Below are 26,832 nucleotides of genomic sequence, written 5' to 3' on the forward strand. Positions count from 1 at the left end.
AAACCAATTACTACTACAATGTCATCCGCAGCAGTAAAAACGATCTTAAATCTTTTTTTAATACAGTAGCATCGCAAACCCAACAAGGGACTTCCCCAGTAGCTCCACCCACTCGGCTGATTACTTTATGTAATTCTTTACAAAGAAAATTGAGCATTAGAAAGGAGATTAGAGATAACACGCTGAACTCCAACTGGGCTCTACTAACAATTATACAAATGTATGTACAACTGATAATGCGCTCCAAAATAATCTTTCTCTTTTTGAAGAAATACCATGAGAGAAACTCCTGCAACTTGTAAATGGGACACAACAAACAACATGTTTACTTCCTGGGAAACCTATCAAGGAGCTGTTTGTAATATCAGTACCATCAGTGCTAAATATTATTAACTTATCACTTTCCTCTGGTACTGTTACCCTAGCATTCAAAACAGTGATTATTCATCCTCTGCTCATAAGACTCAACCTCGATTCTGACCTTCTGGTAAATTACACAACTTATCTTTATCTCAGAAAGCCTTGAAAAAAAGGTTGCACAGCACCTAAATAAACACTTAGCGTTTACTAATCTCTGTGAACCCTTTTAGTCTGGTTTCAGAGCAAATCACTCTACTGAGACTGCCCTCGCAAAAGTGACTAATAATTTATTGTTGACTATGGATGCAGATGCATCATCCGTGTTCCATCCCTGGTTCCAGCATGTGGAAGCCCAGTTTTGGCTTTGGGGATTACAACAAATAAGACACGGTACTACCATATTGTCTCTGCTCTGCCTGCACCGACCTGGAATGCACCGGAGGAGCTCGATACTGGCGCTGTGGCTGCAGTGTTGGACCATCGGCGTAGAGAGGCGGAGTTTTGCTTTTATCACCACCGTTTTGGGACCAAGGCAAAGCGCTGCGGGCCGCCTTGCGCTTTCCGGTGCCAGGGAAACGCTAGGGCTGGTGCTCAGTAGCTGCAGTGAGCACGGGCAGAGCGGATAAGCTGCTGTTTGTCACCGACGGCTTGTCAGGCCGCCGCTGGCTGGTGGACTCTGGCACCCAGCGGAGTAACCTGCCTGCATCGGCCGTGGACGCGGTGGAAGACGGCCGTGGACCCCCACTGATCGCCGCCAATGGGACCACCAGCCGTACTTTCGGCACCAGGTCAGTGACTGTTTCGTTTTCTGACCGTATGTTCACCTGCGACTTCTTTATTGCCTCTGTGGCCGTACCTATTATAGGGGCAGATTTTTTTGTATGCAAATAGACTGTTGGTGGACATCTCGAATGGCCATTTAATTGATTCTGTCACTTTCTTCACTATTGCGTGCACACTAGGAGGGCCAAAGCCAATGGCTTTAGCCAACATGCTCACTGTGGGGGATTATTATCAACGGCTTCTCGCTGAGTTTCCAGAACTGACTGTGCTGACATTTTTGGCAGCGGTTGTGAAACACGAGGTGGCGCACTTCATCCCTACAACAGGCCTGCTTGTTTTCGCCCGGGCACGGCAGCTTGACTCTGCTAAACTGGCCCTGTCACGGCAGGAGTTTTCCAATATGGAGAGAATGTGGATTGTATGGCGTTCCAACAGTTCTTGGGCTTTGCCTCTACTAATGGTACCGAAGCCTGGTGGGCTGTGGAGGCCTTGTGGTGACTTTTGCTGACTGAATAATGTCACCAAGCCGGACCGTTACCCCATCCCATTCATACAGGACTCTTCTTCACGGTTGGCTGGAGCACCCATTCTCTCCAAGGTAGATTTGGTGGGTGGCTACCATCAGGTACCTGTACATGAGTTGGACATACCTAAGACTGCCATAATAACTCCTTTTGGATTATGTGAGTTTTTGAGGATGCCATTTGGTCTGCGGGTGGCAGCACAGACTTTTCAGCGGCGCATGGACTCTGTTTTATGGGATTTACCACTTTTTTATATATTCTGGGGCCAGTACGTCAGCCAGGGAACATGTGTAACATTTACGGCTGCAGTTTAGCCATTTTAATGAGTATGGCCTGATTGAGAACCTGAGAGCCAGTTTGGAGTAACAGACATTGACTTTCTTGGCCACTAGGTGTCCTCGCAAGTTGCTGTTCCCCTGCCTACAGGGGTGGAGGCAATTTCCAAGTTTCCAGGCCCACTCAGTGTCAAGCTGCTTCAAGAGTTTCTGGGAATAGTCAATTTTTGTAACTGTTATGTTTTATTTGCTGAAAGGAAATACAGCACTTGTGACATGGAGCTCCTGGCTTTGTTCCTGGCGACCCGCCATTTCAGGTTCCTGTTGGCGGGTCGCGATTTCACCACTTTTGTGGACCACAAACCTCTGACTTTTGCCATGGCTAAAACCTCAGACCCATGGTCTGCCCCGCAGCAACGCCAGCTTGCATCCATCTCCCAAGTTTACAACTAAAATTAGGGATGTTGCCGGAATACAAAATGGGTGCTTGTCAGTGCTGTACACCTGTCTCTCGACCTTGCGGAGATGGCAGCGGATCAGAGCGGGGATGCAGATCTTCAGGCCTGGCGCACAGTGGTAACCGGTTTGCAATTTGTGGTAGTTCCCTGCCAAGGCAATGGTTCCACATTGCTTTGTGACATTTATACTGGTCCACCTCGTCCCATGGTTCCTGCGGCTAGGGGCAGGCGAGTGTTTGACGCCGCGCATGCTCTCTCTCACCCCGGCGTGAAGGCATCTGTGAGGCTGTATGGCACCAAATTTGTCTGGCCAGTCATGCGGAAGGATGTCCGGGCCAAAGTCCACCAGTACTGGAACCCTTCCACATGGCGGTTTGACCATGTGCATGTGGACCTGGTGGGTCCACTGCCTTCCTCTCGTGAGTGCACTCATCTCCTCACTATGGTGAATAGAACTACCAGATGGCCAGAGGTAATTCCACTCTCGTCCACAACAAAGAACGAGATCCATCCATTCATCCATTTTCTACCGCTTGTCCCTTTCGGGGTTGCGGGGGGTGCTATAGCCTATCTCAGCTGCATTCGGGCGGAAGGCGAGGTACACCTTGGACAAGTCGCCACCTCATCGCAGGTCCAACACAGATAGACAGACAACATTTACACACACATTCACACACTAGGGCCAATTTAGTGCTGCCAATCAACCTATCCCCAGGTACATGTCTTTGGAGGTGGGCTTGGGCTTTTATTTTTTAATTGGGTCTTGCGGTTTGGCACACCGTTTGACCTGACATCAGACAGGGGAGCTCAGTTCACTTCAGAGTTGTGGAACTCAATGGCTGTAGGACTGGTGGTACAGCTGCATTGCACTACTGCTTACCACTCTCAAGCAAACGATCTGTGTCATCGCTCGCTAAAGGCTGCCCTGCAGGCTAGTCTCACAGACAGTGGCTGGGTTGACCGTTTACCGAGGGTTATGTTAGGTAGGCGTTTAGCTCTGAAGGAGGACCTCCAGGCCTCTGCTGCTGAATTGGTCTATGGTCAGCCTGTGATGGTGCCAGGTGACATCTTGCCCTCAACCTCGGGTTAACAGACATTAGTGGCCTATCGCCCTGTTGCTCAGAGGGCCACCAAGGCAGTGGTGCCTGTCTCCATGCATCAATGTTTGCCTCATTTTTGTATGCCCAAGGTCCTCCTGGCGCCAAAGTTTGTGTTCCTCCGTCATTGTGGTCATTGCTCCCCACTCCAGCTTTCAATACGACGGCCACTTTCAGGTGGTGAAGGCATGGCTCAAGAACTTTGTCATAGACTTGGATGGTCGGCATGAGCGAGTTCTAAATGTTATCACCACTAGATTGGGGATTGCTGGATAGGCTGGATGTGACCACATACAGTATAAGGGGACACACTTATGGGTGAAAGTGGTTGTTAATGGAAGTCTGATAATAAACTCACCGTCTCAGAACTACTGCTCTCTCGCCTCATAATCTCGATTCCCAAACTATATAAATAAACTTTGATTGATTGATTGATTAATTAAATTACATGCAGGTAAACAATGTGTTCACATGAACACACATTCATGTGCACAAGCATGTAAAAACCACGAAAATTAGATTAAAGTTTTCTCGATTTCCCACACTCACATCGTTAGCTCTTTTTAGGATTTTTACATAAAGACTATCATTTTTATTTATTAAAACTACTTTCCTTCACTTTACCCTTGCATGGGGGCATACACTAGCAATTTCATAATTTATTAGCATCAAGTCATTTGGCATTCAGATGGGGTTCATGCTGGAAAGGAGCAAAAACCGTTTAATTAGGATTCCATTGCCATTTTAATACAATTGCATTCCTACTGTGTGTTGGTGTGTGCCTGTCCATGCGAGAGCCTCATGCGACAATGCTGTGTGTGCGCTGTGTGTTGACATGTCATTTTCATCTAATCTCTTGAAGATAAATGAGGGGAGGGAGGGAACTCCGCCCCAATCACACTACACACACACATGTCCATGCAAACACACACATACATACAATGGAGCAGGCTCCTCTTAATGAAATGGAAATGTTAGGTTGTGACCGACAGGCAGGGGGAGATGATCAAATATAGAGGGATAATTAAAAGTGAACAGTCCTTAGCAGTGAGAGCAAGGGCAAAAACTCCACTGACACAGTGGGAAGTGACAGTGGGTGAAATAAGTGACCTCCAATGAGGTTGAGAGCCACGAAACTGTTCACCCGAAGATAACACTTGACTCTAGTGAACGGAGCAAAATAGGAGGATGACAATTGACAAGTAAAGTGGAACTGTTAAAAAGTGGGACACCTAAGAGAAAATTAAAGGTGACACTAGTTGATTTGAAATGACTGGGCTCCATCGTGGCCTATCCCCTGGATGAAGGAGAGGCTGAAGGAAATGAATAGAGTAATACATCTTTTTGTATGTAGGTCAGCAAAGAGTGCGCTCGTCCACAATGCGGTAGGATGATGCTCCTAAACTCCGATATTTGAATTTAATATGAAAACTTCATTTAGGTCAAAATTGTTGTTCATCATTGTCGGGAAATTAATATAAAAGCAAGAAGCAGATTGTTGAAGCTGACAAAAAAGGACTGTGCTTGCAAAAACCGGGCTACAACGTTTGTATTATAATTTGTAATTTATTGGTCATGTTCATCCATTTTACAAAACCCAAAACCAGTGAAGTTGGCACTTTGTGTAAAGGACAAGATATTTAATGTTCGAACTGAGAAACTTGCTTCTTTTTTGCAAATAATCATTAACTTACAATTTAATGGCAGCAACACATTGGAAAAAAGTTGGCACAGGGGCATTTTTACCACTGTGTTACAATGTCTTTCCTTTTAACAACACTCAGTAAACGTTTGGGAACTGTGAAGGCACCATTAATGCTGATAGGTACATACAGGTTTTGGAGCAACATATGTTGCCATCCAAGCAACGTCTTTTTCTGCTTATTTCAGCAAGACAATGCCATGCCACGTGTTACAACAGCGTGGCTTCGTAGTAAAAAGACTGCGGGTACTAGACTGGCCTACCTGTAGTACAGACCTGTTTCCCATTAAAAATGTGTGGCGCAATATGAAGCGTAAAATACGACAACGGAGACAACTTAAGCTGTACATCAAGCAAGAATGGGAAAGAATTCCACCTGAAAAGCTAAAAAATGTGGTCTCCTCAGTTCCCAAATGTTTACTGAGTGTTGTTAAAAGGAAAGGCCATGTAACACAGTGGTAAAATGCCCTTGTGCCAACTTTTTTGCAATGTGTTGTTGCCATAAAATTCTAAGTTAATGATTATTTGCACAAAAAAAAAGTTTCTCAGTTCGAACATTAAATATCTTGTCTTTGCCGTCTATTCTGAATATAAGTTGAAAAGCATTTGCAAATCGATGTATTTTGTTTTTATTTACGAATTACACAACGTGCCAACTGCACTGGTTTTGGGTTTTGTACATATATACATACTGTATATATATTTGTATACACACGCACACATATATATATATACAGTATATATATACATATATAAACACACATATATACATATGTATATGTATGTAAACAAATATACATATATACATGCACACACAATCTAACAATCTATATATACATACATACACAGTATACGTATATAGTACATAGATATAGTTACATATGTATATGTGTGTACATACATACATATACAGTAGCATTGAATTAGCATTTTAAGAAATGCATACATCTGTATCAATTATGCAAATAATATGATGAGGTCATGATGACACCACTTCGACCACACACGCAAATAGATTTCCATTCTGTGGGAACCTTATATACAGGTAATGCATGTATAGCTAATACTATATCTCCCAAAATAAATAAATAAACATATGTATCCAAAATAAATAGACACACTGTTAAAACCCAGTATTTTGCATGTTTGTGTTTCTTATATTTCACTGACAGTGTTTTAGTCTTGTGTTGTATCTGTTTTAATGGATACATTTGTATTGCTTTAAATACTGGTTTATACTGCAGCACTTTAATATTTATTTAAACAAAAAGCGTGTAACAAATGAAGTATATTATTAATATCTATTATTTCTGATAGACTTTGTGGCGTACTACTCTGTTCAGCAGTCCTTGAACCCATCATAAAAACACTTCCATCTAGTATTCCTCTAAATATAGAACGATCAAGAGAGCACAGACTGTAGGTTCAATGTGCACAATTGAATAGCTTAGTTGCTCAGACAGCAATGTGTTTAAATACACTTAGATTGGGGTATGTGGTTTCTTAATGGGTAAAGATGATATTGTGTCTTCTTTTCATGTTAACATTTAAGCCAGTCAGTTTGTGAGTTTATTAAAGTGAAATGATCAAACAAGGTTTTTCAATCATTTTATTTTAAAACGGTCATACTAACTATTAAGTGTTCTACCGCGGTTATCTTTAATACCATTTATCGTTACATCCCTTGTGACTTAGTATAGCAGCTTTTTATTAATACATTAACTGCAAGGTCCCGCATGAAAAATATTTTGATTGTTTTAATTTAAAGGGGACCTATGATGATTTTATTTTTTTCTGGTTTATAAAACATAATATGATTAAAATAGAATCACATTACAACTCATAATGGCTTTTTTTACATCTTTCTTTCAATTAGGTGACTTTTAAAGGCCTACTGAAATGATTTTTTTAAATTTAAACGGGAATAGCAGATCCATTCTATGTGTCATACTTGATCATTTCGCGATATTGCCATATTTTTGCTGAAAGGATTTAGTAGAGAAAATCGACGATAAAGTTCGCAACTTTTGCTCGCTAATAAAAAAAAGCCTTGCCTGTACCGGAAGTAGCGTGACGTCACAGGAGCTAGGATTCCTCACAATTCCCCGTTGTTTACAATGGAGCGAGAGAGATTCGGACCGAGAAAGTGATGATTACCCCATTAATTTGAGCGAGGATGAAAGATTCGTAGATGAGGAACGTTACAGTGAATGACTTGAGAGGCAGTAATGGACGTATCTTTTTTCGCTCTGACCGTAACTTAGGTACAAGCTGGCTCATTGGATTCCACACTCTCCTTTTTCTATTGTAGATCACAGATTTGTATTTTAAACCACCTCGGATACTATATCCTCTTGAAAATGAGAGTCGAGAACGCGAAATGGACATTCAGTGCCTTTTATCTCCACGACAATACATCGGCGAAATGCTTTAGCTACGAGCTAACGTGATAGCATCTTGCTTTAACTGCATATAGAAACAAAAGAAATAAACCCCTGACTGGAAGGATAGATAGAAAATCAACAATACTATTAAACCGTGGACATGTAAATACACGGTTAATGCTTTCCAGGCTGGCAAAGGTTAACAATGCTGTGCTAACGACGCCAATGAAGCTAACTTAGCAACCGCACTGCACAGAGCTATGCTAAAAACATTAGCTCTCCATCTACGCCAGCCAGCCCTCATTTGCTCATCAACACCCGTGCTCACCTGCGTTCCAGCGATCGGCAGAAGGACGAAGGACTTCACCCGATGCGTTTGGCGGCCCGGAGACGTAGGAAGTCAAGGTGAGGTCGGCGGCTAGCACGGCTAGCACGGCTAGCGCGGCTGGCGCTCCAACAAAGTCCTCCTGGTTGTGTTGCTGTAGTCCGCTGCTAATACACTGATCCCACCTACAACTGTCTTCTTTGCAGCCTTCATTGTTCATTAAAAAAATTGCAAAAGATGTCCAGAATACTGTGGAATTATGAAATGAAAACAGAGCTTTTTGTATAGGATTCTACGGGGTACCATAACTTCCGTTACGCTGACTTCGTCACGCGCATACGTCATCATACCGCGACGTTTCAGCCGGATATTTCCCGGGAGATTTAAAATGTCACTTTATAAGTTAACCCGGCCGTATTGGCATGTGTTGCAATGTTAAGATTTCATCATTTATATATAATTTATCAGACTGCGTGGTCGGTAGTAGTGGCTTTCAGTAGGCCTTTAAATGCATTCATTACCTTTTTTTGTCAAAGGGACAGTTTTGTGAGTGTAAAGATTTCCTTTTACACTTAATTGCACTCAGGTACCTTTATGTATCCATTATGCATAGACCTGAAAAAATTCCAGTGTATGTTACAGTACATAATAGAAGTGTTCAGGCATGAGAGAGTTTTGCGTTTGTGCACAAGCTCTCTTCCGCCTTTCACATTGACCACTAACTCAATAGTCCATCACGATGATGACAATCAATCAAAGGGGAAAAGATCTCACACACCATCATTCATACTCATATAGCTAATTTAGCCCACATCTCAGAGGGAGCAGATTACTGGAGAGTGGGGTGGAATTTGATCGCCAACAATCTTCCAGGAGTAGTAAACCGGCAACATAGTGGCCCGTAAAAGCCTCCCACTGATCGCCTCTGTGCACAAATGACTCCCTGGAGGCTGACCAGTTCTTTTGGTTGGCATTTAGGGTGTGCATGTGGGAAATTGTTACCCACACAAAACGTTTCGCCTATGCACACTAATAAAATTATGTGGACACTAAGGCTTAATCAATGCGATTTGATTATTTCAAGGATTGTTGGCTCCTGCATTGTCAGCTAAACATAAATAAACAAAACATCCATGTTGCAAGATCTGATTGAAGTCTAATCATGGTGGAACCAGCAATTAATTTTAAATACTGTACAGTGATACATTTATGTTGTAATATGTTGCTAATTAGAATCAAGGAGTAAGTGCTCTACACTAACTACATAAATAGTTTGTATACAATATGCCAGTACACAATAATGTCAGGTTGGTACTTGTTTACCAGTTAGGGTACAAAAAGAACTGTTTTTAAGGGCTGCATAGGAAATCTGAGAACGTCGCAAAGGCATCAGAGTTCACCTGTGGGCAAGTCTGTATACCGACCAAGGATGCATTTTTTTGCGCGCTTAACAGTTATCCCATAACCCAGCATTAAAGGCCTACTGAAACCCACTACTACCGACCACGCAGTCTGATAGTTTATATATCAATGATGAAATCTTAACATTGCAACACATGCCAATACGGCCGGGTTAACTTATAAAGTGCAATTTTAAATTTCCCGCTAAACTAAAGGTTGAAAACGTCTATGTATGATGGCAGTGTTTCCCACACATTAATTTATTTGTGGCGGCCCGCCACGAAAGAATTACATCCGCCACAAATAAAAAAACATTTTTTATTTTTTTATTGTCCTGTCCAGCTTCTCAGGCAAATCATATAGTTGATGTACATGCCCATATAGGCTGTTCAGATTTACTTTACAAAAGAGAAGTGTAGGATACTTCTCTTGTTGCCTTATTTGTATTTGACCACTACTGTTTTCTGTTTATTTGTTACTGACTGTGGCAGGACACCTCTGCCTCTGTTTCACTTTATGTTGCTGGTAAATAATATGGTTGTAGTAGTAGGCTAAAGTTAAATTATTTAGTATGCACTAATTAAAGGGGCAGAGCTTTAAGAGACATTTTAGCTTTTATATTTTATAAGATATATTTTTTGTAAGAACCACAATTAATAAATATATTTCAGTGAATAACTTATTGTTCAAATCTATATATAAATATGTACATAAAGTGTTGTAATTATATTGTAAAATGGATGGATGGATGGACGTTTAAAACAAAACTGTTATTATTAATTAGTAAATATACATTTTTTTAGCCTTTTTAGAGAAAATCATATCATTGTAGTAAATTATGCAAATTACTCGACGATGTCATGGTGACCACGCCCATAGCCACGCCCCCACCGCCACAGGTATCTTGGCAGTTTATGGGAAACACTGGATGACGTATGCGCGTGACGTCAATCGTTGAAACGGAAGTATTCGGACTCATTGTATCCAATACAAAAAGCTCAGTTTTCATCGCAAAATTCCACAGTATTCTGGACATCTGTGTTGGTGAATCTTTTGCAATTTGTTTAATGAACAATGAAAACTGCAAAGAAGAAAGTTGTAGGTGGGATCGGTGTATTAGCGGCTGGCTGCAGCAACACAACCAGGAGGACTTTGACTTGGATAGCAGATGCGCTATCCGACGCTAGCCGCCGACCGCACGGATGATCGGGTGAAGTCCTTCGTCACTCCGTCGATCGCTGGAACGCAGGTGAGCACGGGTGTTGATGAGCAGATGAGGGCTGGCTGCCGTAAGTGGATAGCTAATGTTTTTAGCATAGCTCTGTGAGGTCCCGTTGCTAAGTTAGCTTCAATGGCGTCGTTAGCAACAGCATTGTTAAGCTTCGCCAGGCTGGAAAGCATTAACCGTGTATTTACAGGTCCATGGTTTAATAGTATTGTTGATTTTCTGTCTATCCTTCCAGTCAGGGGTTTATTTATTTTGTTTCTATCTGCAGTTAAGCCCGATACTATCACGTTAGCTCCGTAGCTAAAGTGCTTCGCCGATGTATTGTCGTGGAGATAAAAGTCACTGTGAATGTCCATTTCACGTTCTCGACTCTCATTTTCAAGACGATATAGTATCCGAGGTGGTTTAAAATACAAATCCGTGATCCACAATAGAAAAAGGAGAGAGTGTGGAATCCAATGAGCCAGCTTGTACCTAAGTTACGGTCAGAGCGAAAAAAGATGCGTCCTGCACTGCACTCTAGTCCTTCACTCTCACGTACCTCATCCACAAATCTTTCATCCTGGCTCAAATTAATGGGGTAATCGTCGCTTTCTTGGTCCGAATCGTTCTCGCTGCTGGTGTAAACAATGGGGAAATGTGAGGAGCCTTTCAACCTGTGACGTCACGCTACTTCCGGTACAGGCAAGGCTTTTTTTTATCAGCGACCAAAAGTTGCAAACTTTATCGTCGATGTTCTCTACTAAATCCTTTCAGCAAAATATGGCAATATCGCGAAATGATCAAGTATGACACACAGAATGGATCTGCTATCCCCGTTTAAATAAAAAAAAATCATTTCAGTAGGCCTTTAATAACAAGCCACAAATAGATAAGAACACAATAATTTTGTTCCGAACACTCAAAAAGTACAGAGGTGTGATAACATTATTGGACCAACTACTACACACAATCTAAAAGAAGTGGTCCGTGAAACTGCCTAACAAGTAAGCTAATGCATCTCTGAACCAATTTAAAACAGCTGCTGTGTTCCAGATGTAGTTTAAAAAAAAGACATAAATGAGACAAGTAGTGATTCAGAGGACTATCGCTTTGTCCAAGATTGCCTTCACTCTTTCACTCCCAGCAGGCATTAAGGTGCGTATCGAAAAGTTCACTCCAACAATTCATACCTGGGTAAAGCCATTTCTCCAGCCTGAAGGACCAGCCTGTGCAACTAATGGTACCAATCGGTATGTCTGGCTTTTACTGGACACACTTGAGAAGTGGATAGATGGACTGATAGATAGCCCATGGTGGTGCTTGGTCTCAAACAGCTGAGATAGGATTAATTGGTAGAAAGGCACTTTGGGCCTCACAGTTTGAAATATGGTCTTTAGGTCAAAGCAACACGAGATCATCTATTTATGCTGTTCGTATTCTGGTTTTACTGATCAGGCAGAGAGCCTTGATAATTTAAAATAGTTTTAACCATACATATAACACACATTGATTTTCTATTTAAAAAAAAACATGTTTGTATATATACAATTAATACATCATTATTATACAGTCATTGATGGAATGATCTTTATTGTCATTGCACAGGTACAACAAAATGTTGTTTTCAGCACAAACCCGCTCAAGATTAGACAAACAAACATTGTACAGGAAAGTACCCATATAATTAACAAGGTTCCACACCAGTGACAAGTCTGTGTATTCATTAAAAGTTCAGTGATGCAGTTTGTGTTGATAAAGTAAAGTTTACATTGGTGGAAGGATGTGACCCAAGATGACACACAACATGGAAATGACACTTGCATGAGGGGAATGCTTCTCTCTATTGGTGTATCTCCCTAACTTAATCTCCACTTTGCCTCCAGCCAATGTGAGTCTATCAGTGGATGCATTTGCAATATTTGAAATATTTGGGCCTGTATTAGTCTTAGCTTCCAGCTGCACAAATTAGTCAGTATTTATGTGTTAACCCACCATCAGGTGAAATTAGTCATTGGGAAATGATAACATATGTAATGACATCATCGGCTCACTGTGACTACACATGCCAATTAAAGTCTGAGAACTCATTTTTCACCAGTCAAACAAGCCTGAGTGAGTCATTGTACCATCACTATCTTATCATTGGTTAGAACAGTGGTTCTCAAACTTTTTTTGTCATCCCCCACTTTGGACAAGGGGGAGTTTTCAAGCCCCACCTGCCCCCATCGCCCCAACAGAACGCTAATGCCAAGCTTAACATTTTCAAATTTATCGAACATCAAGTAACATCAAGTTTTATACATTCAAACTCAATAACATAAAATAAAATCAAGTTCAATAATAAATAAAATAACTGTGCAGCTGTGGTATAACTTGCATCAAGTTCAATATCAAATAAAATAACTTGCATCAATTCAATAATAAATAAAACAAAAGTGTTATAACTTGCATCAAGTTCAATAATAAATCAAAAAAAGTGTTATAACTTGCATCAAGTTCAATAATAAATCAAAAAAAGTGTTATAACTTGCATCAAGTTCAATAATAAATCAAATAAAAGTGTTATAACTTGCATCAAGTTCAATAATAAATCAAATAACTTGCATCAAGTTCAATAATAAATAAAACAAAAGTGTTATAACTTGCATCAAGTTCAATAATAAATAAAACAAAAGTGTTATAACTTGCATCAAGTTCAATAATAAATCAAAAAAAGTGTTATAACTTGCATCAAGTTCAATAATAAATCAAATAAAAGTGTTATAACTTGCATCAAGTTCAATAATAAATCAAATAACTTGCATCAAGTTCAATAATAAATGAAAATAAAAGTGCCACTTTGCAATCTTTGCCAAAAAAAGGAGGACAGGGCAAGTGAACATGAGTTTTACAGTACTCCAGCATTAGTGGCTGCAATGAGCCTGTTTTGCACTGCACAGCTTTTCAAATCGGGGTTGCAGGCTTGACACTGCCACTGTTAAAACCTCATTGAATTCGGGGCTGAGCTGCCTTGACGCGAGTGTTTCCCGGTGAATGACACATTGTGTCCAATGCGCATTTGGCGCAACCCTCTTTATTAGAGCCTGCAGCCCGTTTCTTGACTTTGCCATGCGCGCCATCAGAGCAAAAGCCCACACAGTTTTCCCATTGAAGGTCGTGTTCTTTGAGGAAACTGTCCATTATCTTGAACAGCTCATCAGCAGTGGCTCTATTTTTTATGTATTTGCAAAACAGCAAATCCTCGCACAGTGACTCGCCATTCACAAAGCTTCCGCTTAGCCCCGCCCCCATTAGTTACTGTTGCTATGTCAATAAACTTTCGCTCCTACCTAGAAATGTAAAGCCTACAGGAAAAATAAGTAATTTACATTTATCTATATAGCGGATTTCACAGACAGAATCACAAAGTGATTTCCAGTGTGTATAGAAAATGAAAGCATAGTAAAAAAAAAAATCAAAGAATATAATAATAAAAATTAAAAAAAAATCAAAGTGAAATTTCCTCCCGTTCCTCGCGCCCCACCTGTCATGTCTCTATTCCCCACCAGTGGGGCGCGGCCCACACTTTGAGAAACGCTGGGTTAGAAGAAGGTGGATGATTTTTTAAACGTCTGCAGCCCTTTAAGACAGTAGAATCTGTCAAGGTAGTCATCCTGGCTGCTGGTGCTCCCAAAGCAATTTCTGTGATGTCATCGTATAACAAATGGCACTGCCGCAACCGTCAAATGGAAAGAGAGAAATGGGTTTGCAAATAGTCCTAGTTTTATTTCCATTATCGAATCATATTGCAGTGTCATTGAAATGGAACACATACAGTCACACTTGCTCAGCCTTGTGCATATATGAGTACATGGACGCACACCGGATTTCCCCCGGCTAAGGTTATCTCATCATATTTAATGGCCTGTTAAATTGAAGAATATTAAAAGTGTGAATGGTCATATGAGTCGGCTGGGCGATATGGAGAGCTGGTATTCCCTTAAGATCAGAGTGATATCGTGCAGCAAGTTCACAGACGTGAACAATAAATACATAAATAAATAAGGAAAATCGCTGATTGTTATTAGATCGACTATTGACCCAGAGATTTACAAAACCCAAAACCAGTGAAGTTGGTACGTTGTGTAAATAGTAAATAAAAACATAATACAATGATTTGCAAATCCTTTTCAACTTATATTTAATTGAATACACTGCAAAGACAAGATATTTAATGTTCGAACTGAGAAACTTTTTTTTTTTTTTTCTTTTCCAAATGATCATTAACTTAGAATTTAATGGCAGGCACACATTGCAGAAAAGTTGGCACAGGGGCATTTTTACCACTGTGTTACATGGCCTTTCCTTTTAACAACACTCAGTAAACATTTGGGAACTGAGGAGACCAATTTTTGAAGCTTTTCAGGTTGAATTCTTTCCTATTCTTGCTTGATGAACAGCTTAAGTTGTTCAACAGTCCGGGGTCTCCGTTGTCGTATTTTACGCTTCACAATGCGGCACACATTTTCAATGGAAGACAGGTCTGGACTACAGGCAGGCCAGTCTAGTACCCGCACTCTTTTGCTACGAAGCCACGCTGTTGTAACACGCGCAGAATGTGGCTTGGCATTGTCTTGCTGAAATAAACTGGGGTGTCCACACCTTGCTTGGATGGCAACATATGTTGCTCCAAAACCTGTATGTACCTTTCAGCATTAATGGTGCCTTCACAGATGTGTAAGTTACCCATGCCTTGGGCTCTAATACACCCCCATTCCATCATAGATGCTAGTTTTTTAACTTTGTGCCTATAACAGTCCGGATGGTTATTTTCCTCTTGATCCGTTGGACACGACGTCCACAGTTTCCAAAAACAATTTCAAATGTGGACTCGTCAGACCAAAGAACACTTTTCCACTTTGCATCAGTCTATCTTCGATTAGCTCGGGCCCAGCGAAGCTGGCTGCATTTCTGAGTGGTGTTGATAAATGGCTTTGGCTTTGCATAGTAGAGTTGCAACTTGCACTTACAGATGTAGCGACAAACTGTAGTTACTGACAGTGGTTTTCTGAAGTGTTCCTGGGCCTGTGTGGTGATATCCTTTACAGTTTGTCAGTTTTTGACGCGGTACCGCCTGAGGGATTGAAGGTCACGGGCATTACCGCTTACGTGCAGTGATTTCTCCAGATTCTCTGAACCATTTGACGGACCGTAGATGGTGAAATCCCTAAATTCCTTGCAATAGCTCGTTGAGAAATTTTGTTTTTAAACTGTTCGACAATTTGCTCACGCATTTGTTCACAAAGTGGTGACCCTCGCCCCATCCTTGTTTGTGAATGACTGAGCATTTCATGGAAGCTGCTTTTATACCCAATCATGGCACCCACCTGTTCCCAATTTGCCTGTTCACCTGTGGGATGTTCCAAATAAGTGTTTGATGAGCATTCCTCAACTTTCTCAGTCTTTTTTGCCATTTGTGCCAACTTTTTAGAAAAATGTTGCATGCATCAAATTCCAAATGAGCTAATTTTTGCAAAAAATAACAATGTTTACTAGGGGTGTGGGAAAAAAATTGATTCGAATTCGAATCGTGATTCTCACGTTGTGCAATTCAGAATCGATTCTCATTTTTTTAAAATCGATTTTCATTTATTTTTATCTTTTAATTGTTTTTTTTTCATTTTATTTTATTTTTTAAATTAATCAATCCAACATAACAATACACAGCAATACCATAACAATGCAATCCAATTCCAAAACCAAACCCGACCCAGCAACACTCAGAACTGCAATAAACAGAGCAATTGAGAGCCAAAAGTAGTGAAACAAAAATGAATATTGTCAACAACAGTATCAATATTAGTTACAATTTCAACATAACAGTGATTAAAAATCCCTCATTGACATTATCATTAGACATTTATAAAAAAACAAAAACAAAAAAACAATAGTGTCACAGTGGCTTACACTTGCATCGCATCTCATAAGCTTGACAACACACTGTGTCCAATATTTTCACAAAGATAAAATAAGTCATATTTTTGGTTCGTTTAATAGTTAAAACAAATGCAAATTATTGCAATCAGTTAATAAAACATTGTCCTTTACAATTATAAGAGCTTTTTACAAAAATCTACTACTCTGCTTGCATGTCAGCAGACTGGGGTAGATCCTGCTGAAATCCTATGTATTGAATGAATAGAGAATAGTTTTGAATCGGGAAAAAATCGTTTTTGAATCGAGAATCGTGTTGAATTGAAAAAAAAAATCGATTTTGAATCGAATCGTGACCCCAAGAATCGATATTGAATCGAATCGTGGGACACCCAAAGATTCACAGCCCTAATGTTTACCAGTTCGAACGTAAAGTATCTTGTCTTTGCAGTGTATTAAATTGAATAAAAGTTGAAAAGGATTTGCAAATCATTGTATTCTGTTTTTATTTACAATTTACACAACGTGCCAACTTCACTGGTTTTGGGTTTGTAAATGCAGATATCTCGGGCATTACTCCACTGACTACAATGCTCTGTTCAATGGCATATGTGCCATTATTATACCATAATTAACAAAAAAAATATGTGCTAGGCTTTCCCTGTTGTTGTCAATTACCATGGATGTTGCATTCCCAGCGGAAGAGGTCTTTCATTATTAGATTTGTATCCACCTTTGAAAGAGGCCTAACTCCAATCTGAGGATATGCGATTCTATGCAATCTTCTTTTTACTATGCCGCAAGGGGAACATTTGTATTTGAGTCACTTGAACCATGCAGTGTAAATGCACCTTCAGGGTCTGCAACAGATTAGTCAAATTGTGATCGGATTCCCTTTAATTCTCTCTGTGCAAATAAGCACCCCAAAGACTGACTGATTTATTTGCAGCCCTCAGACTTCCTGCAAATGTGCACTCATGTGTCACTAAAGTATTCACACCTTGATTTAAAGCCGAGATCTGATCACTAAAGATGCATGGTGGTGTCAGAATCTGACATTGCATCTCATCAAATCACAAAGCTACACATGAATGGTTCCATGTTGGGTGGGGATCCTTTGTGGTGATATAAAATAAACATGGGGCTCTATTTAGAGTGACAGTCCAGAGAGCAGGATGTGTACAGGGCATCACCAATCCCATGAGGCTTCCTACCACCAACAGTGTTTTCTGACAACTCAGTTTACATTGTATACATCAAAGTACCTTTTGGGCACATTACCCATAAATGTTGCTTTTAATTACAAAAGTGTGGCAAACAAGCTAAGAAATTATGTTTCGTTTACTGTTGGTTGCTTGGTCATGTTGGTTTCTGACCTACCATATCCTAAAACATAAGTTGCATAATTAAGTGTTGATCTACTGTGACCAGCAGGGACTCACATTTCTCCAATAACTCGGGTTCTCAACCCAAATACACACCCAGTACCAAAATTATGCTTTCAGAGAAGATCAGGAGCATAAGACGGTACGCAAATTACGGCGTCTTCAGGTTAGTGCTGTGCTATATTGTGTTATACAGTGGTACTTCAACTCATGAGTATGGTAACTTAAGAGTAATTTGAGATAAGAGTTGTCCCCCGGCTTTTTGTTAGGCTTTGAATTGCGAGCACACCTTGCCTTTTCACCGTCGGTTAAAGTAGTATTTGTTGTCGGGTTGTGCAGTTAATATATTGCTCCACGTTGCTGTTCCTGCTTCATTTACACACAAAATGTGTGCAATAAAGAGTTAATATATCGTTTCGCATTATTGTTCTTGCTTCGTTTACACAAGAAACAAACCTACCTTTTGACCATCAGAACTAAGTAAGTTAGTGTGCAACAAAGGAAGTGTATGGAGGTAAATCAGGGCCTAAAGTGTTGTACCTGAACAAATTTACTTTGATGTTGAATGTTGAAAAATACATCAGTGTATTCAAAATAAAAAGAAATGAACACCTATTTTTGATTCACACTTAAACAATTTTTGAATGAATTATTTATTTTTATTTATCACTTTCATATATTTTGATATTTCCATCCATCCATCCATTTTCTACTGCTTGTCCCTTTTGAGGTCGCGGGGGGTGCTGGAGCCTATCACAGCTGCATTCGGGGGGAAAGCGGGGTACACCCTGGACAAGTCGCCACCTCATATTTGATCTTTCAAAATTTTCTGATTCAATTTTATTTTTTTATAGTTTATTTATTAATTTATTTTCAGGTTTCACATCTTTCTTTTTTAGATTCAAATCAGTTTTTTTCAGGTTCAGACGTTTGGCCCTTTGGCCTCATGACAGACCAATCAGCAGAATGATAAGGGGTGTCCTCTTCACGTTGCCTTCAAGGAACATAGAAACTAATTCAGTGCAAGCCAATACCTTATACAGGTTATGCATGGCGATTGTCAAAGAAAGAAATGACACCAGTGAGACTGGTTTCAACAGCACCGACGACAAATTGCACAAATAACCCGACAAATCGTGCCACATTATGCATTTCAACATCCAAGCATTAAATTCCGATTTTTGCATTGGTGAGACGACTCATGTTCACAATGAAAGGTTGTTTTGTGACAACATGCAATTTTTTTCAGCTAGCAACCTTAGCTATGGTAATGGTTATAACTGGTATTAGTTTATTTCGAACAATTGTTGCCACAAGCTTAATTATTCCAGCAAGGGTAAATGTAAGCCCTCTTTTACTTCCTGTTGTATTTTTGTTTCTGCAACATCCTTTTAGAGATGGGATTTATGGTTCTTTTTTAACTTTTTTAAGCAAGAAAATAATTGCTTGTAGCTAGCTGTTATAAGATAAGATGAGGATAGGAATCATTTCAATGTACACAAAAAATACTGTATTGGTAAGAATGTTTGTTCCTTAAGGTGGTCCCATATCCCCATGCTTTAACAGAGAAATCACTCTATATTTTTTACCCTAACTTAAATAACATTGTAAATATTAAATTATTAAATCATCATACATAGTTATGATTCACATAATGGGATGAATAAGATCTTCTCATTATTCATTTCCTTCATCTTTGTAAACACTTTGAGTTTGAACAGTTTCTTAAAGTGGATCATATTATTTATTGATCCATTCATAACTAAATTCCACAAACTGACATGCAAAAGGTTGTAAGTGTTGTACATGCATGCAAATTTTTTAGATTATACTGTATTTTTCTCTAAGGTTATGTTTACCTTAGTTTTTGTAAAAGACTTGTATATTTTTGGGTAGCAGGTTATAGTTTGCTTTGTACATAAGTTTGACTGTTTGCAAATGCACCAAATAATTGAACATCAATATTTTGTATTCAATAAATGATGGGTTTGAATGTTCTCTATATCCAATACTATGTATTATTCAAATTGACCATTTTTGTAACACGGTTAGTGAATGAAGTGTATTTGTGTAATTATTTCCCCATATTTCTACTCAATAGCTCAGATATGGTAACACAAGCAAGCAGGAGAGACTATGGAATGATTTTTGGTCTGGAACATATTTAGCTTTACTAATGGTAAACAAAACCTCAGCCAATATGAATCTGGCTATGGTTGTTGACTGCTTCCTCAGCGCTACTACTAGTGAGGACATATCACAAATGGATGTTGAGTTACTAACGTTAGCATGCGCTTAATTTACAGCTTTGCCAGACCATTTAAATTGCATGTTTTCACAAAACCATCCTAATTTTCAACATGTGTCACCTGTGTCGTGTGCTAGCAAGTGGATCACTGGCGTGTTGTACTTAAGGTGCAATGCAAAAATCTGAATTTAATGCTTGGCTGTTGAAATTCATAATATGGCACGGTTTATCGGGCCATTTCTTGTATTTGTCATCGGTGCTGTTTCAACCAGCCTTCACGTCTCACTGCCGTAATTTCTTTCTCTGACTATCGCAATGCAAAACCTGTGTAAGGTGTTGGCTTGAACTGAATTAGTTGCTATGTATTGGCAATGTGAAGAGGACGCCCCTTATCCTTTTGCTGATTGGTCTGTCATGAGGCCACGCCCCTCGCACTCCTACAATGGAAAAAAGGCCCAAAAGTTTGAACCTGAAAAAAACAAGATTTGAATTTGAAAAAGGAAGATGTGAAACTTCAAAAAAATAAAAAATAAACTGGAAAAAATAAAAATTTAATAAAAAAAATTTTAAACATCAAATATCAAAATATATGAAAGTGAAAAATGAAAATAAATCATTTATTCAAAAAATGTTTACGTGTGAAACAAATTTATATTTTGAATACACTAAAGTATTTTTCAACATTCAACATCAAAACCTGAACTTTCAGTTTCAAAGCAAATTGTTTCAGGTACAAAACTTTTTAACCTGATTTACCTCCATGGAAGTCGAAGACCAAATCGAAGAAGTAAAACACTGAAAATATGCCCTAGATCAGACCTGGGCATTCTGCGGCCCGCGGGCCGCATCTGGCCCTTTGTACGTCCCTGTCCAGCCCGCGTGAGGCCAATCATAAATTACAAAATAAATTTAAAAAAGTATCTATTTCGAGTGTGCAATACAACGGTGCTGCTTTTGTTTTGAAAAGCGTTATTTGTATGACTTCCGTGTGGACGTATGCTCGTGCGCGCAGCGGCAATCACAAATTACAAAATAAATTTAAAAAAACATTTATGTCGTGCGTGCAATACAACTGTGCTGCTTTTATTTTGAAAAGTGTCTTTTATGGGTGTGTATGTCCTGTTAGTGAAGGCGCACAGCGACAAGTGATGCCCGGTTATCCCCGAGACGCTAAAAAAAAAAAAGGTGATGACGAATGGCGTGTTTTAAAAAAGACATGGACTGCCAAGTAAAGGTAAAGCCGTGTGCTTAATTTGTAGTAAACATGTTGCTGTGTTTGAAGAATATAGTGTAACGACCTGCTGAAGTTGATGTTGTCTTGAGTTGCGTAAATGAGGAGTGAGGATAGCTGTGCGTGTGGAAGGAACGAGATAAGTTGAGCTGTGTTAGTATAGCTTGCTCAATAAAATTTTAAAAAGAGCGTCAGACTTGGTGTGCACTTCTTCTGGACGCTACAATTGGTGTCAGAAGTAAAACTTTGCGCATAGTGCACTGCTTACTTGTGTGCGCAGCCTGCTACGTCATCGGGAGGTACGCGCCACGTGAGGAGCTCGCCGCAGAGAGAGAGAGAGAGAGAGAGAGAGAGAGAGAGAGAGACAGACAGAGAGAGGGGCAGTGTCTACAGGTGCCATGGGGGAATTCCGCCCTCAATGAAGACTCCCAGGTTTGATGGCAAGGCGAACTGGGAGGCATTTCATCCCACTTGTGACATCAATTGTAGCGTCCAGAAGAAGTGCACACCAAGTCTGACGCTCTTTTTAAACTTTTATTGAGCAAGCTATACTAACACAGCTCAACTTATCTCGTTCTTTCCACACGCACAGCTATCCTCACTCCTCATTTCCGCAACAGCAACGCTTCCTCCTTCTTCGCCAATCACCTTACAGGCGTGCTACCTTCACAACAAAGAGGATGCAGAATAAAGTGACAGAAATTTAAATTTTTGCATGGTATTACACATCAGGAAGCGTTGTGTAAGAAAGTGTTAAAAATAAAACCATCAAAAGCCATCTGCTTTTGAATAAAGATAAGTTAGGTTAAATGAAAATATTATTATTTTTTATCTTACGGTATATCAAAAATAATTTAAGCAAAATTTAATTGAAATATTGTCGGTGTGGCCCTCCAGCAGTGCTCGGGTTGCTCATGCGGCCCCCGGTAAAAATTAATTGCCCACCCCTGCCCTAGATGTTAGCAGCCTACCTGGCAAATCAGTCTGACTGCAGCATTGTCAGGCCATATCACAAAAGCTTCAGCCACAGGTTGTATTACACACACACAAATCTGGATGCACGCGTTCAAATCTTAAACGGAAGAAGTGTCGCAAAAATAACGTGTAAGTAGACAGCCTATCGAGGGTTCTTTCTGATTAGGGACAGACAGACCACTTAAAACACACATACGCGGACCTTAAACACACGTACGCAGATCTGATTACACACACTCGGATTGATATACAGACACACAAATTAGTACACATGCTTGCGAATTGGATTACACGCCCACAGATTAAGATACATGTTTGCAAATAATTTTTGCTAAAATAATACTTCCATAGATTACACCAAAGCCACTGCAGTCCACATTCCTGGGAAAGTTGGACCAATACATGCCCAGACTGTTAAACCACTACAGGAGGAAGCGAGGCACCGTTGGGAAGAAACTTGCGGGGACCCATGTAATGTACTCTTATTGCACAACAATGAATTAAATATATATGGTAGAATTTTTGTATCTGACATCTGTGTTGGCCGATGAGGCGGCGCAACTTGTCCATGGTGCACCCTGTCTTCCACCCGAGTGCAGCTGAGATGGGATTTCTTGTACAGTGCGATCTTATCTTCCAACACCAACCCTCACGCTATTCATCTGATGGGGCTAAGATCGCTTTCATTTTTGCCTTGCTCACTGGACCGGCACTCAAGTGGGCTACGGCTGCCGTGGACAGGACCTTGGGTCTAAGCTCGGACTACACCGCCTTCCGTGCTGAGTTCCGGGCCGTCTTCGACCACCCCAAGGATGGGGGGGACGCCGCGGGACGCCTTCACTCGATCCTGCAGGATCGAGTGAAGAAAAGGAGAGGAGATACAGACAGCGCCTCTGTCTTTACTGTGGTCTTGCCGGACATATTCTTCGCTATTGTCCGGCGAAACCAAAAGACCAGGCTCACCAGCTGAGGGGATCCTGGTGAGCCATACGCCTTTCCCCCAAGAGAAAGAGAACCCCAACATCTTAATACCCGCTACCCTAGCGTGGAGCTCAGGATCAATTCAAGTTGAGGCATATTTGGACTCAGGAGCCGACGAGAGTCTCATGGACTACGAATTCGCCCGACAGAATGGCATTCCCCTGGTCCACCTGGACAAGACCCTTCCGGCTCAAGCCCTGGACGGGCGACCTTTGGGACCCATCAGGTTTCGTACTGAACCCATTTCCATGACCATTTCGGGAAACCACAGCAAGACCATCAGCCTTTGGGTTCTGGAAGCACCCGTCGCCTCACTGGTCCTGGGTAGGATTCTGGCATGGAGCACACCCTGCCACGCTAACTGTCTCTAGGCAGCTTCCCCTCCGGTCCACCGCCCCAGTATCAGCTCCCCTAAGACAGACCTGTCCCATGTACCAGACTGCTACCATGACCTTGCTGAGGTCTTCATCAAGGAGCAAGCACAGTGTCTACCCCCACATAGACCATACGACTGTGCCATTGAACTACTCCCAGAGGCTAAGTTACCTGCTAGCCGTCTTTATAACCTGTCACTCCCAGAGAAGGAGGCCATGAAGACATACATCACAGAGGGCCTGGCTTCAGGGATCATCACTCCATCTAAATCTCCACTAGCGGCTGGATTCTTCTTTGTCACCAAGAAGGACGGTTCACTCAGGCCCTGCATCGACTACAGTCATCTGAACAACATTACGGTAAAGAACAAGTACCCCCTGCCGCTTCTCAACTTATCTTTTGAACCATTGGCCCCAGCTACCATCTTCACCAAGTTGGACCTCTGCAACGCCTATCATCTGGTGCGGATTAAGGAGGGAGACAAATGGAAGACTGCATTCAACAGCCACCTCGGGCACTTCGAGTACTGTGTTATGCCCTTTGGACTTACTAACGCGCCTGCCGTTTTTAAGGCCCTTGTAAATGACATTCTGCGCGACAGGCTTGATCAATTTGTTGTGGTCTACCTGGATGATATTCTTATCTTTTCCCAAGTTTGGCGGAACACCAAGAACATGTGCGAATCGTGCTCTAGAGACTGCTCGAGAACCGTCTGTTTGTCAAAGCCGAGAAGTGCAGCTTTCACACCTCATCTGTGGAATTCCTCGGTTTTGTGGTCGAGAAGGGGCACATCAGAGCCGTCTCCAAGAAGGTGAATGCTGTGGTGGATTGGCCTCAGCCATCCTCCAGAACGGAGTTGCGAAGGTTTCTCGGCTTCGCTGGATTCTACCGACGCTTCATCCAGGACTTCAGCCGGATCGCCGCACCACTCCATGCCTTCACCCTTCACGTCATCAAGTTGCATGGTATCCCGATAGACATCGTCTCTGACTGGGGTCCTCAGTTTTCTTCACAAGTCTGGAGAGCTTTTTGGGGGATTGGGGCCTCGGTCAGTCTTACTTCGGGATACCACCCCCAGAGCAACGGGCAGGCAGAAAGGGCGAACCAGAGCGTGGAAACCATGCTCCGTTGTGTCGCCAGCAAGAAGCCCACAACCTGGTGCAAGTTTCTCCCTTGGGTGGAGTATTCTTACAATTCCTTGAAGGGCTCCGCTACCGGTATGTCACCCTTTGAATGCTCTTTGGGCTATCAACAACCTTTGTTTCTCCAACAGGAACAAGAGATAGCGGTTCCTTCGACTAAGGCCCATATCAGAACGTGACAGAGGGTGTGGAGAGCCGCTCGAGCTGCTCTAGAGAGAGCTTCTGTGAAAATGTGCCGCAACGCCAACCCTCATCGCATTCCTGCTCCATCCTATCGGCCAGGACAGCAAGTTTTGTTACTGGCTAAGGACCTTAACCTTCAGGTACCATCTAAGAAATTAGCACCACGTTATGTGGGTCCTTTTTCCATCACCTCTATCATTAACCCTGTATCTGTCAAGCTGGCTTTCCCACCCTCGGTCAAGAGACACTCAGTGGTACATGTTTCTCAGATAAAGCCGGTAGCGGAGAGCGCTCTGTCCCCTCCTGTCCCTTCCCCCCCTCCCTCTAGGTTCTTGCCGAATGGGGATCAGGTTTGGACAGTTGGAGAAATCCTCAGGGTCCGTCGACAAGGTAGGGGGCTCGTATATCTGGTCGACTGGGAAAGATATGGACCAGAAGACAGATCTTGGGTACGAGCCTCCTACCTTGCCGATCCCTCGCTTCTAGAGGATTTTTACCGTGCCAATCCTGATGCTCCCCGGCGCTCGTTGGGTGCCTCGCCTAAGGGGTGGGGGTATACTGTCACGGCGCGGACTCGTAACCGCATTCCTCCTGGAACTGTTTGTCAGAGTTCCTCCTCTGGCTGCTCGTCTGGACACGCCCCTGGGCGCGGCACACCCACGCAGCAACAAGGCTGCAAACAATTGTGCATCAGCACACCTAAACTTGACGAGAGGGAGCGGCATAAAAGCCAGCGGACCCAGGAGACCTTCGCCTGAACGTAGCCAATCTCCCCTGAGTAAGCATCACGTCTGGCACCCCTCCCTTTTTCCTTGCTTGCCTTCTTTGTGCTCTTTCTCGTTCCTTATTGATGTCCTTTGTGTCTTCCACAGTGTCTTCCCTGTTACCCGAGTTCGTGTCTTGCCTCATGACTCCCTCCCGGATCTTTGCTTGCCTCCCTCGATCCTTGACCACTGCCTGGACATTGACATCGTTGCCTCTCTCCTGCCTTCGACTGCTTGCCTCCCCGCTGACTGCCTCTTTGCCTTCCCCCTTGGATTTGGTGAAAGATTCACTCAACACGCACCGAAAACACCCACTGGTAAATATCACATTGTTAATTCCACACATCGTCCGCATTCATTCACTAGTGGTAGCATACACACCCCACACATTCATCAAAGGTTTAAATAAACCTTCTAAACCGCAGTTCTGCCTTGGTGTCGCCTCCTTCCCTTTGACAATACATAACAAAGCTGTTTGTTTACATGCTTTTTTTATTTCTCTTTGCTAATTGGGCTTATTGGACCTAAATAATAAATATAACTCGTTTGAGGTGCGTACTGTGAGGTTTGTCACACCGCTGCCTCTGCACCTGGCTGTCATCTACCGCCCCCCAGGGCCCTATTCGGACTTTATCAATGAATTTTCAGAGTTCGTTGCTGATCTAGTGACGCACGCCGACAATATAATCATAATGGGAGACTTTAACATCCATATGAATACCCCATCGGACCCTCCATGCGTGGCGCTCCAGACTATAATTGATAGCTGTGGTCTTACACAAATAATAAATGAACCCACGCATCGCAACGGTAATACGATAGATCTAGTGCTCGTCAGGGGTGTCACCACCTCCAAAGTTACGATACTCCCGTACACTAAAGTAATGTCCGATCATTACCTTATAAAATTCGAAGTTCTGACTCATTGTCAACAAACTAATAATAATAATAATAACTACTATAGCAGCCGCAACATTAATGCTGCCACAACGACGACTCTTACTGACCTACTGCCTTCAGTAATGGCACCATTCCCAAATTATGTGGGCTCTATTGATAACCTCACTAACAACTTTAACGATGCCCTGCGCGACACCATTGATAGTGTAGCACCGC

The 26,832-nt window shown here is 41.7% G+C and overlaps 1 protein-coding gene and 1 long non-coding RNA gene across 2 annotated transcripts in view; one reads left to right on the forward strand and one right to left on the reverse strand.

Annotated features, from left to right (window-relative positions):
• nkain4 (sodium/potassium transporting ATPase interacting 4) overlaps window positions 1-26,832 on the reverse strand; it is a 135,132-nt gene that overhangs the window by 82,834 nt on the left and 25,466 nt on the right. The window lies entirely within an intron of this gene.
• LOC133653076 (uncharacterized) lies at window positions 928-25,586 on the forward strand. Its single transcript, XR_009826652.1, has 3 exons — window positions 928-1,148; window positions 24,901-25,092; window positions 25,561-25,586. It is a non-coding gene; the product is annotated as an uncharacterized LOC133653076 (long non-coding RNA).

This window comes from Entelurus aequoreus, linkage group LG07 (genome assembly GCF_033978785.1).
Source record: "Entelurus aequoreus isolate RoL-2023_Sb linkage group LG07, RoL_Eaeq_v1.1, whole genome shotgun sequence".
Lineage (NCBI taxonomy): Eukaryota > Metazoa > Chordata > Actinopteri > Syngnathiformes > Syngnathidae > Entelurus > Entelurus aequoreus.